Raw genomic sequence first — 15962 nt, 5'->3', positions numbered from 1 at the left:
TTACAGGCACAAGAAAATTTGATCACATCACTCCTCATCTGAAAGCGTTGAACTGGCTTCCTCTCGAGGCTAGGATTCACCTCAAGATGGCATGCATCACGCACTAGGCCTTACACTCTAACTCCCCTGCGTATCTTGCACAGAAACTTGTGATATCCGGAGGAAGCAGAAATCCACGATCGGCCAATGCCCTCCTACTCCGGCCTGCACGCTTTAGGAAAAAAAAAAACTACAATCGGGCGTTCGACGGGACTGCACCAAGAATATGGAACTCCTTCCCACCCGACATCAGAAGAATCCCCTCCCTGGCACACTTCAAAAAGGAGGCTAAATCCTTCCTCATGGCTAAATTCCGTGGCTAAACCCGTTCCACAGCCACCTCAGAGTCTACTGGCTAAACCCGCTCCACAACCACCTCAGAGACTACTGCCCCATCCTGCGACCTCGCCACATCAAGAAACCTGGGGTCTGTCTTCAGTAATCTGTAATTGTAATGCTTCCTTGTATTCACCCATCCCTCTGTTACCCAGCACCCCCTCCCCATAATGTAAAGTACTCCTGTGATATCCTGCCTATTGTATGACTCTCTGAATCTGTAAAGTACTCTGATGTACAGTATTCTCCCATCCCTCTGGTACCCAGCATCCCCTCCCCCTAATGTACAGTACTCTTTGATACCCTGCCTACTGTATGACCCTTCAACTCTGTAAAGTGCTCTGATGTACAGTTCTCCTGTGATATCTTGCCTATTGTATTAATCTCAGAATCTGTAAAGAGCTCTGATACGCCGGGTCAAGTTCGCGCTCTATAAAACCCTAAAATAAATAAATAAATAAATATATAAGCCAGTCACCATTTTTCTATCAGAAGGACTGTCAGTGGAAAAGAGTTGTGTTTTTTTCAAAAAGTGAAATGGCATGGAAGTGCTGCAAATAACCATAAGAAAGGAAATAGTTTTTTCTGCAAAAATTCGAAAGTAATGTGATGCACACACTTCGTAGAGTAGGAAATTAAAGTGATCTACACACAATATCTTTTGCCTTGGAGGACGGGTTTTGTTGATTGATGTAAGAAAAATGTATTCCCTTGAATAAATGTAGGACATGACTTGCGTCAATAATCAAGTTGATTTCAAGCAAAAAAATTTAAATGGACCAGGTAGAAAAGCGAGAACAAGCGCTTTGGCAACAAGCTCATCAACCTAGAAAACCTTCCAAGTGACATACCTAGCAATCCGAATCAAAAGATCAACATTGACGCAAAGGAAGGAATCACAGTCCAAAAAAGAGAGAACATTATTGATGAAGCCAATAACTCCCTCATGATGGCTTGTGTCTTGTTGTGGGGAAAAAAATCGAAAATATAGTAAGTGAAAGGATCCAATAAAGGCCAGAAGACAAAAAAGCACTATGAAGTGTCACTTTGCAATGCCCTGTAAAAAAGAATGGAGCAGCTCCTTCAGATGTTGTAGCACAACAGGTACAGCATTGCAGTCATGGAGATCACCATCCACAGAATCACACGGAAGCCCACTGTTGTTACATTCACAAGGGAGTGATAAATATCTTTTCATGGTGTCTGATGAGCATTGTAAAAAATAATACCCCATTTAAAATTTCTAATGGGAAGTCATCCAACAAGCATACTTAAATTACCTTTGTGTTGCAGAGTACAAAAAGATGAACCCATATCTATCGTAAAATGGAGCAGATATTCAGGTATGCACATGAATTTCCAAAGAACCTCTAACATGCCTTGGCAAGTTCCAGATGACACTTGCTTGAAAAGGTTGCACATTTAAAGCTGAGATACATGTGTTGGATGAAACTCTCCTGGATTATGTCTGCACTACTTCAAGGTAGATAACGTTCCACCCATTGCTCAGAATTACCCAAAACTATTAACAGTGTATGAAAAAATTAAAAACTTCATGGTACACTTTCACATAAATGGGACCATCAAACTGGTTGCTTAGCACCACAGGTGAATACCTTTTCATCGACAAAGATCAGTACAGGAGGAGCTACAAGAGCTGTTAGTAGTTGGCACCTTTAGGAGTCCTGAGGGCTAACTCCATGGATGCTAGTGGTGCTCAAAGGCAAAACAGAGGGCGAAGTACCTGACATGAGAATACCCAACACCGCCATACAATGAGAACACCACCTTGGACCTTAATTAGCAGATATAATCACACTTCTCAGCAGAGTCCAAGTATCCTCTCAATTGTACCATAACAAATGGTACCACCAGCTTGAACTTCATTAGGACTTCTGGTACATCACAATATTCACTTCGCGTCTTGGATTATTAACCCCTTCCATGCATGCTGATGAGTGCTCGTGTGCTGATGACGGCTCCCGGCCGTCATGACCGCACCCGAGATCGGAATGTGCCGCACAGAATCGCGGCCGCGCCTAAGGGGTTAAGATACAAAAGACTAACAGCCTTATTCATCAATCTCCCGTTTTGCGAGGCCCTAATAGCGAATCATAGCGAATCGCTATTAAGGACTCGCAAAACGGGATTCATGTAGGATTAGCAAACATTTTTGCGAATCCTAATGATTCCTTATTTGCGATTAGCAAATTGCTAATCGCAAATAAGGAAAAACTCCCCATTCATTCCTATGGGCCAAAAGGCCCATAGGAATGAATGGGGAGTATTCCTTATTTGTGACACCCTGTAGCACCCCTCAAATGCACATTTCTACAGGTGTTGCGCACACACATGTCCTAAGGACATGTGTGTGTGTAACATGCAACTTAGAAAAATGCTTTTCAAAGCATTTTTCTAAGTTTTCGCTATTTACCACGAGGTTTGACCTCGCGGTAAATAGCGGCCGAATTTTGCGAATTGGCAATTTTAAAATGTTTCAAGAATAGCATTTAAGGAATCTCTAATAGAGATTCCTTAAATGCTATTCCTCGCAAATTTGCGAGTTTCTAAATAGCGATTTTTGCATTTGGGATGATGAATCCCAAATGCAAAAATTGCACTCGCAAACGGCCAGATTCTCAGAATCTGGCCATTTGCGAGCGCAAATCAGGTTGATGAATATGGCCGAAAGGGCCTGATTTAGATCTCGGTGGATGTGTTACTCCATCACAACTGTGACTGATATCCCGTCTGCCAAAATATATATCCCATAGGATATAATGTGATTTATATTTTGGCGGATGGGATATCTGTCATCGTTGTGATGGAGTAACCCGTCCACTGAGATCTAAATCAGAGCCTAAGTTTTGCAGTATTAAGGACTCGCAAACAGGGATTCATGTAGGATTAGCAAAAATGTTTGCGAATCCTAATGATTCCTTATTTGCGATTAGCAAATTGCTAATCGCAAATAAGGAAAAACTCCCCATTCATTCCTATGGGCCAAAAGGCCCATAGGAATGAATGGGGAGTATTCCTTATTTGCGATTAGCAATTTGCTAATCGCAAATAAGATTGCGATTTGAAGGGTGCCAGGGGTGTCCAAAGGACACCCTGTAGCACCCCTCAAATGCACATTTCTACAGGTGTTGCGCACACACATGTCCTAAGGACATGTGTGTGTGTAACATGCCACTTAGAAAAATGCTTTTCAAAGCATTTTTCCAAGTTTTCGCTATTTACCACGAGGTTTGACCTCGCGGTAAATAGCGGCCGAATTTTGCGAATTGGCAATTTTAAAATGTTTCAAGAATAGCATTTAAGGAATCTCTAATAGAGATTCCTTAAATGCTATTCCTCGCAAATTTGCGAGTTTCTAAATAGCGATTTTTGCATTTGGGATGATGAATCCCAAATGCAAAAATTGCACTCGCAAACGGCCAGATTCTCAGAATCTGGCCATTTGCGAGCGCAAATCAGGTTGATGAATATGGCCGAAAGGGCCTGATTTAGATCTCGGTGGATGTGTTACTCCATCACAACTGTGACTGATATCCCGTCTGCCAAAATATATATCCCATAGGATATAATGTGATTTATATTTTGGCGGATGGGATATCTGTCATCGTTGTGATGGAGTAACCCGTCCACTGAGATCTAAATCAGAGCCTAAGTTTTGCAGTATCAGCAGCAACAGATATATTCCAAAAACCATCAAAAGTTATCAGCCCATCATCAATGGACTGAATAACAAGAGCGACATTTGGAACCTCTGTGGAAGAACCCTACCAAACTGTTCAGCAAGGTACTAACTTGAATCTGAATGCTTCAAATTGTGAATTTCGTAAAAGCATATAACATTTTATGGACACATGTTCTCAGACAAAGAAATGATCTGGACAAGCCCTCAATCAGACTTTGGCCACCACGGACATCAGTGACATTTAGTCATTCTTAAGGATTGGCAGCTATTGCTCAAGGTCTTGGACATTTTAAGGATTTAGGGGTGCCTGGGCCAAGCATATTTTGGGGTCTCCTGTTATGTACAGCTTTAAATTTATAATCTAATTGTCTTTCACGTCCTTTTTGGCATGGTACCGGACACAGGCCAAAGAGGTCACAGGCGTACTCGTTCAAACTCGAAATGTGTGTTTTCAATATTGCAATACAGCAGCTGGTCAGTAATATTACTAAAATAATCTCTGGGACACCCTCCCATTTCTCGCATGTGAGATCCTGTTATGATCTAAAAGAAACTTTTTTATGGGTGTTGCATCAAACATGAAAAATATTTATCTGCAAAATGCCTGTAATAGACTCTCACACATCGCCCAATTTAAAAAGAAATTAAAGGAAAAAAGTAATTAAAACAATCTGTTTAGTAATTATTCAAGGCCATCAGGACAAGATTTCCTGCAGAACAGAGTTGGGTGTATTAGGGCCCCCCTGAAAGCCTAGGACCCTGGGAAGGCGCCCCCTTTGCCCATGGCTTACAACGTTTCTGCTCAAGGTACATAAAGGACTATGCCACCATGAGCAGGGCTCCCAGAGAGCTAAATGAGCAAGTATGTGGGTTTTATTGGACCTTGGAGTGTGAACATGATTTTAAAGAACTAAAAAAGACAGTCAAGAGTGCCACCAATATGGCATACTTCAACCCACCTCTGATGCAAGCCTTAGTAGGTTTAGGATCCATAATAGCATCCTTGAAAACATGGCTTTTCAGCCAGTAGACTGGTCTACTCTCTGCTGTTCTGTACAACGCCGGGAAACCCTTTTTGGGTAGCTGTGCGCTGATATACAAATCCAAAAAATAAATTAATAACATAAATAAATTAAAATAGCATAACATTGCAAAGGTGATGGCCATCACCACATTGTATCCTAGGCCAGCTACAACTTCTTAGATGTTGAAAAGTCAAACAACCAGAGAAAAAGATGTTGGCAGTAATGTAGGTGTGTGAACAATGCTACATTTTCTTCTACGCAAAACAGTTCAATATAGTCACAGAATATATTGAAATATAAAAGCTAAGATGCCTCATCGAATTGAATACTAATCTATTGTTTTAATCATGAAAGTAATATGCATTGTATTTGTAAATGATTTTACGTAATCATACAATAAAGTATTCTTCTTCTATCTCATGGAATTGAATGATGAGCCTCCACCTCTAACAATACTCATATACTATCACGCAACATCTGGGTAAAGACTGCAAGCCAGCAAACTACATATCTTAAAACACCTAGGGCTAGATGTAGGTAAATCTAATTTACCGACTCATAAATACCGAATTTTACCGATTCGGTATTTTACAGAATCGGTATATTTACCGAATCGGTAAAATTACCGATTCTTAAAATAACATGCCCCTACATCTGAAAACCCTAATACCGGTCGGAAACGGCCGAAATCGGCCGTTTCCGACCGGTATTAGGGCTCCTACATCTGGCCCCTAGACAGCTACAAAAAAACATCATTTAAGCCGAAGAATACACAAACTTTGTTGCAAGCCCAGCAAAACCTGCATGCATGTCCCATCAAGCTATTTGAGAAGTCACTGAACCTGACCATATCTTAGTTGAGGTCAAGCAAAAGACATAAGAAGGAAGACAGAGACACATTGAAATGATTCTTTCCCATATAGCACGGAGATCAGAGAGCCGTCCACTTTCAGACAATTACACAATGAGATAATTGAAACTTCTAATGACATCCTACTATGAGATACAAGAATCTTCGTCCCCATGGCTCTCAGAAGACATGCCACTGATCTGGCATATAAAGGACTCTCTTAATCTAGAAAGTGCCTTCAAAGCTCCTTGCTGATCCCCATGTACCAGAGCACACAGAGTCTATGCACTGAACACAAAGTCTCACACAAGATGGTTTACTTTACACCTAGGCAAGGAAAACAGGCCACAAAGAGAACTGAAAGACTTTTATGACAAATTTGACCAAGAACTACATCCAAAAAATGCCAAATATACATATATTGTCATTAACTGTTTCAGCCCCTGCTCTGATCATACTTCTTAATTTCTGTCACAAAATGTTTGGTTATTGTATTGACAGTGTCATCAGTGTAGGAGCTAAGATGAAGTTGCATGTCCAATCTTCATTAGCTCATTCTGTTACTTTCTTAAGTGGAAATACTAGCTCTTGTATTGCATGCATGCAAGACTAGATCCTTTTTAGGCTTGGTTACAGAAAACTTTAGATATCTTGTGGGCCACTTCTCATCAATTCTTCAAAAAAGCACAATAAGAAGAAGTATAGTGAGTGAGTGGCTTTTTGGTCAGTACCATTGGATCATCGATGAAGCTGTATTGGAACAGAGATGGCGACGTCCTGTTAATCCTTTGTGCTCCCAACTGTAACTGTGTTTTTAAGCATACAATTTTAAGCATTTTTGCACATGTAAGCCTCAAAGGAAAGTATCAATAGGCTAATTACCCTTGTACAAATTAATGAATGTTGTGACGGGACTATGCACTATAAACTTGCACCTATCAGCCTGCCTTCATTCTGTAGCCAAGACTCTGATAAGGGGGGCAATTCTGTCTCATGAACTGCTGCTAACCTCAACTGACAAAAATAAAGAAACAAGACTATGGGTCATCAAGGTCGGGGGGGGGGGGGGGGGGGGGGATTCGCTCCGCGATCTCAACGTGCGCTTTTTTTTAACTGTGGTTATCAGCCTTTTTTAAACTGATGTTTTATTGTTTACTAGCAGCCCGCCCCAGCGTTGCCTGGGGCAGAAAGGGGCTGGGGGCAGTACACCCGCTCCCGCCCTGACCCCCTCCCACACCGACTCCCTCCCACCCCGACTCACTCGCGCCCCCTCCCGCCCAGACTCACTCGCGCCCCCCTCCCGCCCAGACTCACTCGCGCCCCCCTCCCGCCCAGACTCTAATCCTAAACCCTTTGCGCCCCAGTACCTCCTCCGAAACTGCTGCCTCCACACCTTCCCTCGGGCCCTGCAAAGATCCTGCAACCTTCGGCAGCTCCGAGCCGCGCGTCAGCGGCAGTAAGTCCTGGGGCAGTAAGTCCTGCGTTCCAGCAACTCTCCGGGCAGTGCGCTCAAGCGCGGACCCTCCGCTCCACCGCACTCGTCGCTCGGACTCTCAGAGCCGTAGACATAGAAGAGAGACACGGCCCTGAGAGACTGAAATCGAGGCATTACTGCACCGCCCTCCTCCTTGTCGACATGACGCACGTCGCGTCGTGGCCAGCGCTAGGTCCCGGTCGGCGCTACTTTCAGGGGACTACTTTGTTTAGAAACGTCATTTTATAAAAAATTACTTTTTTTTTAAATTTATATAGCCTATGTCCATCTACACACCCTGACATTTTCATAGATGTATCGGGTGTGTAGATTGGCGCTGTGGTTCCTGAGTTTACCTGGCCAAAAGGTGCAAGTTCTCTCTTTATAATAGTAGTATAGATAAACAACGTTCAATTTTTGTAATGGTTTTAAATAACTGCACAATAAACATATTTACTGCTGGTTACTGTTCTCTGATAAGTATCTGCTAAGCAACATTTTGATGTATAGCGGAGTCAAAGAAGTGAAATACTTTTGCTAGCAAGACTAACATTCTAAGTTTTCACTATTTGCATAAACTACACCAATTCCTTTAATGATGTTTACATTGTTTTACATTAACAGTTATTTGCTTAGCATTTTGATAAAGAAGCTGGTTATATGCGCTATGTTGTGTGATATGACAAATAACCCATGTGAATAATGTATTTTGTCCAGTAAGTTCGACAAGCAGAACTATAGTTTTTGCACTTGTGGCAACCAATCAGGTAGGTGGAAACGTGGTCTGGCAGCACTGAGAAAATTAGATGATATTGGATCTGCTGGAAATATGAGTTATTAGTCGAGTGAAAAGATTTTGTCTAAGACTGTGACACCTGATTAATGCCAGGCAGCTTAAAACATTAGTGTCCGACCCTATGGCTGAGGTTTACATCGGTTATAGTTGTCTTTCCCTACCCTACCCCTTCAACATGCCTGTCTGCATCACAAAGCCGCCCTTTATACAAACAGTTCCATGGCCAATCCGCAGCAGTCTCTGGGTTGAGGCTGGTAGCTGCGGGTATGTTGTGCAATTCAGATCATAGGTGCTCATGGCATTACACAAAAACACCATGGACGTTAATTCACCAAAATGCCAGGTGTAGAGGAAAGGACATCACACGCCATTTGACGTTTACGTTCACTTACATATACATGCTTACACATACACACACACACATTCACACACTGTCTCATATATAAACACAATCTCACCTGCAAGATTGCACACAACATACATTTTAAATAATCTTCTGCTTACCTCACCTGACAGGGAGAGTCATATCCCAGCTAACTGTACATTATTTTTTATAACACTAGTAGTGAATCATTTTATATTATTCACTATTAGTGAATAATATAATATTATCCACTATTAGTGCAATAACAAAATGGGAGAAAATAAGAAAAGTGGTGCCCCCAACCGACGTTCATAAGGACGATCTGGCCCTGTGTTCCTGTCACTGATTTTGCCACCTCAGAGGTCAGGTGTTGCAAAGCTAGTGCCAAGGGTCTCAAGGGACAAGCTGCGACCTCTGGTGACCCCTAAACGGTGTGCTTGAAAAACACCAAGGTGAACAGCCCCTAAAGCTGCAGAACTGGGCTAACAGTGGGCCTTACTAGAAGGGGAGAGATCTGCCTGCTCCGTGCAGGGACATTGGAGGGGCAACCTGAGGATGAGTGAGTGTATGACCTTGTTGGCCAAAGATCCACCGTGTCATTCCAAACCTGTGCTCGCACCAAAGGAATTATTCAGTCCCTCAGTGTCGTAATGAGTATTCACGAGCAACGCTCCCTCTAGGGTAGTGATAGAGGCTTCTGAGATAGTACTGTGGACATTGGCGTCTGAGGGAAGTAGTGCCCTCTCATCCCTTGGGCATGCAGGCTTGGCCCAAAAGAGCAGCATCTGCAGGTGTTACCACACCGCTAAGGGCTTATGTGGCTCTCCAGTGAAGGAATAAAAGTGGAAGTCGACCCCAGCACCAATGCGGCCACCCACAAAGTTGGGAAAGGAAAAGAGAAGGTCGGGCCCCAAAAGGAAGGGGTCATGGGCTATGATAGCCGCCTGGGCCCACAAGACGGGGGGACATGGGCCTTGAGCACAGAGACATAGTGTTCAAAAAAGTGATGAAGGAGGTGCAACTAAGAAGTCTGAGGTGCCCGTTTGAGGAGATCCCCCTTCTCAATATGATGGTTTCATCATTACGGATATATATCTAAGAAAATGGAGGGTGAGTATAGATTGGTCCACTACTTTTCCTGGCCAGAAGGTAAGTAAATTAATAAGTAAATTGACCAAAAGGAATGCTCTATATTCTATTTCCGCATCAATGAGATCATCAAAATGATCAGAAGGTATGGAATGGGGGCAACATTGACAAAAATTGACATATAATGAGTATTCTGTCTGCTACTAGCACAACTGGATAACTTTTTTCTATTAGGGATATAGTTTAGTAGAACCAGTGGGTTGCCACAGCAAGTGTGCATGACTGAGGATGGTGATGGAACAAGGAACAACCTGAGGAACAACCCAGGCGGATAACAAAGAAAAGTATGGGAATAAGTGAAAAGGCTACTCTGAGGAATTACCCAGGGGTAAAGGAGAACGCACCATCAGTTTGGGGGATGGAGATGTCTCCAGGTGCGGGGCCTAGTAACTTAATCCCAGGGAAGGGTGTCAGAATAAGAGGCAGAGAAGATGCTAGCAGGCATAGAAGGGAAGAAACGCTAGATGAAAATGTTCAAAATCGGGAGTCAGAAAGGTCTGCAGACACCTGGATATTTGTAGAACCAATAGGACAGGAAAAGGGGGGGGGGAAAGAATTAGGAAATTAAACCCCTTGAATCGTTCCCAGCTCCTCTCCTTATTTGCAAAGTGTCCCAGCCTAAGATATGTTAGCACTGCCGATTTAAAAGAAGTTGGGTTTGTGGTTAATAGCAAGGGGGAGGAAATAACAAAGGTCCTACTTCACTCAGCCCTAATAAAAGATGCAATAGAAAAGGCGGAGGCTGAGATGCTTTGGGAAGGAATCAGAATATTAAAAAGGGAGGAAGTGTTGATGGACAAATTAGGGAAATCATTCCTCAGGAACCATGCGGTATTGGGTGAAAGACAAATAAAAATGATTAGTTTGGGTCGAGGTAAGAAAGACGCCCTTGAAATCACTATAATCCCAAAAAATCAGAGGTGAGATGCGGAAGATATCCTTACTGGGAATAGATATAGAGAGTTGGCATACATGAGTTGTGAGGAAGATGGATATATGAGCAATATTGATTAGGAAGTAGGGTCGTCGCACAACCTATCCATTTTGTCCTGGAACGTAAATGGATATAATAGAATATTGGCGCAGGAAGACTCTAAAAACATCTTGAGGAAAAATGATATTATATGTTTATAGGAAACTTGGCTGTGCGACGAAACCCCTGCTACCGAAGGCTTCACACACCATGTAAAACCTGCAAGAAAGAACATAGTAGGTAGACCATCTGGTGGTCAGATGACGTTGGTCTCAACAAGGATAGCCAGAGATATGGAACCCCTCGAACTTAAGTGTAATTGAGCTTTAGGTAGTAGAGTGTGAATCTCAAATAATATGTTGGGGGGCCGAAAAACCTATACATTATAAATGTGTATGTACAGAAAGGGAAAACAAATGAGTATAAGGCTGACCTGGAACGTTTAAAAACGGATCTGGAGGATTTAAGTGATTGTTATCCAAGAGATGTACTTATGATACTGGGGGATTTCAATCATAGCTTAAACCCCCAAAAAACGGACTCTTGGCAGAGAGACCTGCTAAGAGTACATAAAATAGAGACTGCAAAATTTCCTAGCTGTGAAACCTCAACTCAAGATGATAAGCTTGGTCAGCTGCTGGGGGCCATGGGCTTGGTTTGCGCTAATGGAAGAAAGGAAGCGGATCGGCCTGCAAACCGTACCTTTAAAGTAGGGCAACAAATGTGCCCGATAGATTATGCATTTATACAGGCCTGGAACTTCCACTTAATCAAACAGTTCGAAATACTCAGAGTGGAGGGTAGCGATCATTACCCACTGCAGGTAGAATTACAGGTAAATAGCTCCCCGCATAGACAAAAAGTACTACCATTAGAGGTGGAATACCCCAAGCGACTTACCACGCGAATTAGCGATGAATATATAAAGAAACTGAGTGCCCTCCAGTTAACTGTTAATTTGGATAACCTAGCACCAGGAGAGGGTATATCCTGGTACGAGGGTATAATAAGGCAACTGGTTGAATGCCTCAGGATAAAAATTAAACATGGTAAACACAAGATAGTAGATAACGCTAAACTATATCCTAATAATAACAAACACTGGTTTGATGATGAATGCCGGAAAGTAAAAGTCGACATTAGGAAACAGGAGAGACGCCTTAGGGGTAGCTATAGTGATGAAGCATCAATAGAACTTAGGAAACTAAAGATAAAATATAAGGCGATCATTAGAGATAAAAAAAGGATGTTCAAGGATAAATGTTGGGTGAACCTACTCGAGGTAATTGAAGAAAAAATGTGAAAGGCTTTTGGAAATTAATACAAGAATGTACGGGGAAAGTCTTAGGGACCCTGCAGTGCTCTGTACCAGAGGACAAGTGGGTGACCTACCTAGAGAAAATCTATGGTAAATGGCCAAGGAGGGAGAAAACAATAGCCAACGACTGGCCGGGAATAAGGGAAGAAATAAAAGAGCATTTTTCCCCAGACCCAATTAGGAGCATAATAACAAGGCTAAAATTAAAACGGGCTGCGGGCCCAGATAACTTACCAGCTGTCATTATAAAAACATCTCAAGACTGGAACAAGTGACATCGCGCTGACCCGCGCTGCGGCAAGTTATTGGTGAAAACGGGCGAATTTTCCTTTTTTTTTTAATAATTATAGCTAAGTCACTGTGGTCCAGTGACATTTTTACTCCCCTCACTTGCACTATAAAAATTTTATAAAATCACCTGCTGCTTAAGCGGGATTTGAACCCCTCCAGGCTCCCGAGTGATTACCGGCGCCATATTGGGTGTGGGGCTGAACTGTACACTAGTGAGTGCCATTTCCCTTCAAGCTCTAGTGGCTGGCTGTCTGCTTTGCGACCGCCTATTTAGACAAGGCTATGCAGGCGCGCAGCGGGCGCGCCGATGGCGCGCCGGAGGCGCGCCAGAGGCAAGCCGTCTGCGCCCGTCCGCGCCACGGACGCGGCCAGCGCCAGCCATGCTGGTCGATCCTTTACAGAACTAGGATGGATAAAATATTCCAGGGAACAGCTACTGGAAATAGGCAATAAAGTAAGTGGAGGGCACATCCAGCTTTCCTCAGGAACAGGTCAGGCCAAATATCTTCTGAACTGTGGGATGATCAACTGTAGATCCCTAGTCAAGCACCATCTTGAAGTTTGCTGCTTGATAGAAGATATGAATCTGGACGCTCTCTTTCTAACGGAGACTTGGACTAGCCCTGACTCCTCTGTAGAAATGGGATTTGCATGTCCAGAGGGCTATAAAGTCTTTCATAAACACAGGCTTGTGGGGAGGGGAGGAGGGGTAGGGGTAATTTTTAAAGAGGATTGGAACTTTGCGCCGCTAGAGATAGATGAAGTTAAAGGAATAGAAATCCTGGGTTTTTCTGTGCAAGAGGCTAAAGGTAGGCTGCTCTCTGGAATGATCTGCTACAGACCCCTGGGACAGGACACACACTTCCCTGCACTCTTGGATACAATTACCAATCTGAACTTAACCCATTCTAGAATGGTCATAATGGGCGATTTTAATCTATGGGATAATGGCAGTCTGGGCAGCCATCTACGAGATCTGGAAAGTTCCTGTCGGAATCTTAACTTACATCAACTGGTTCAGCAACCCACTCATCTAGGGGGCATATGCTGGATCTTCTGTTCGCTCTGGAGACAGAGACAGAGGTGCTAGAGGTATTGCCACAAACCTGGACTGACCACCATCTGATCCACTTTAGGATCAAGTTTCCTAGCCCTAGGAGCGACAACACCTGCTCTGTTACATACAGAAGGGGTAGAGAGTGGGCCAAACTGGGTAGGAACAATCTACAGCCTCTCACTAATGTAAATCTTTTCTCCCCTTCCACTACGGTAGAGGAGAATTACAAAGCTTTTTGTAGCCACATAACTGATAGTTTCGACCCCATAATTCCTATAAAGAGTTTAAAAAATAGGAAGAAAACCTCAGCCCCCTGGTACAGCGAGGAACTAAGACTACTACGCTCGACCTGTAAGAAAGCGGAGAGGAAATGGAAGAAGACCTACTCTGTATCAGATAAAATAGCCTTGAAGCTGGTATTAGCCACATATAAAAAGGCTATTGCTCTGTCCAAATCAAACTTCTATGCTAACTCCATTCTACAAGCCTCCAATAGTACAAAAGCTCTGTTTCAAATCGTCAAGGAACTCTCATGCCCAGTAGGCACAAGCAAGAAGGTAGCTGCCTAGCAAGAACTTTGCGAGGAGATTGCTGCTCATTTTAAAGATAAAATTGCGAAAATTGTCGGAGACCTTGACCTTAATAACAGCAGCGACCTGGATAATTCTGCTCGGGGACCAGATGAAGTGGTCCGGGCAAATATCTCCCTGGACATATTTCCCGCCCTTACTGCCGACTCTTTTAAAATCTTGGCTAACAGCGTGTCCTCTGGTTCCCCACTCGATCCTCTTCCGCATAAAATCTGGAAAACTGTAGGCCATGGAACGTTCCCCTGGTTACAACAGATTTGCAGTCAATCTCTGGAAGTGGGAGTTGTTCCGGAGGCATGGAAGTTAGCAGTAGTAACACCTCTGCTAAAAAAAACATCATTAGACCCCAATACACCAGCAAATTGTAGACCTATTTCTCTCTTGCCTTATCCTATTAAAATCCTGAAGAAAGTAGTCAGCAAAAGCCTCTCTTGTTATCTGGAGGACAACCATCTGCTGGATAGGGACCAATTTGGATTCCGTCCAGGTCATGGCACAGAGACCGCCTTGGCGACCGTACTGGACAATCTGCGGACGCGAGCCGACAATGGGAGTGACACCATTTTGGTGCTACTCGATATGTTGGCCGCATTTGATACGGTGAGCCATGTAATATTGTTGGAAAGGCTGGAGAGTATAGGGGTGTCAGGTCAGGCTTTAAAATGGTTGAGATCTTACCTTTCAGGAAGACAGCAAATGGTGAATCTGGCACCTTTCACCTCTAGTAAGTCTTCAGTGCAATATGGGGTACCGCAGGGCTCTGCGGTCACCCCTGTCCTGTTTAACATCTACCTTCAGCCTCTGTTCCCTATAATTAAATCTTTCGCCATTGACCTGGTCAACTATGCCGATGACACTCAACTGGTGTTCTCCCTTGAGGGGAGACAAGTAGTGTCGATGGACCTCTTCCAGGAGTGTATGCAGGAGACGGCTGGATGGCTCAGGAGTAACTCCCTACAATTTAATGGTGGGAAGACAGAGGTGGTCTACTGCCCCATGGCCAGATTGTCCCAACAGAGTTCAGGCTCACACCTGAAGAGGAACCTCTTACCCCAGCTAAAACGGTGCAAAACTTGGGAGTCTGGGTGGACAGCAACCTTCAAATGAAATCACAGGCTAATAAGACTGTGGGAGTATGTCTTTCCTTGATGCGTATGCTACGCCAGATCCTTCCACTACTACCTAAAGATACGCGCGCCTTGGTAGTGAGGAATATAGTGGTGAGTAGGCTGGACTACTGCAACTCCCTGTATCTGGGAGCGCTGCAATACATCTTTCAGAGGTTGCAGAGAATCCAGTCCATGGCGGCAAAGATGGTGCTGAATAGACAACGTAGGTCCTCAACAGTGCTGGCCTTGAGAGAACTTCACTGGTTGCCCATCAAGGAAAGGGTATATTTCAAATCACTTTGCATTGTATTTAGAGCTGCGCACAACTTAGGTCCTATCCCGGTACGAGAGAAATTTACTTGGTATAATCCAAAAAGGCAGCTTCGATCCTCTAGTACAGGCCTGTTGGCGACTACTAGATTTAGGCGCTCCAGGATGGGGTGGAGGGCCTTTAGCGTGGTGGCCGCCCAACTATGGAATGGGCTACCACAGAACATTAGACAGGCCAACTCGTTGACGGATTTCAGAAAGAGCCTGAAAACCTGGCTCTTCCCTAGGACTGACCTTTAATATTGCCCCTACGGTTGCTCCGGTTGCGTGTAGATTGATTTTTCTAAGTCTGAGCACCAGGATACCCGTAGGGTGACAGTTGCGCTATATAAAAGCTCAATTCAATTCAATTCAATTCAAATACAGAATGGTGGGCCGGGTTTTTTTCGAATATGTTCCAAGGGATTTTAAAAACTGGCATTTTCCCTGATAGTTGGAAAGGGGCTATTGTTAGGCCAATACATGAAAAAGGTGATGTAAACTCTCCTAAAAATTATCACCTAATAAACCTTCTGGACATAGGTGAAAAGGTTTTCTCTAAAGTAATTTTAGGTTTAC

General features: G+C 43.5%; 1 pseudogene; it reads left to right on the top strand.

The window, feature by feature from the left end:
* LOC147684965 (uncharacterized) overlaps positions 1–15962 on the top strand; it is a 106385-nt pseudogene that overhangs the window by 16045 nt on the left and 74378 nt on the right.

This window comes from Lissotriton vulgaris, chromosome 10, assembly GCF_964263255.1.
Source record: "Lissotriton vulgaris chromosome 10, aLisVul1.2, whole genome shotgun sequence".
NCBI lineage: Eukaryota > Metazoa > Chordata > Amphibia > Caudata > Salamandridae > Lissotriton > Lissotriton vulgaris.
This window is presented reverse-complemented; position numbering and strand designations above follow the sequence as displayed.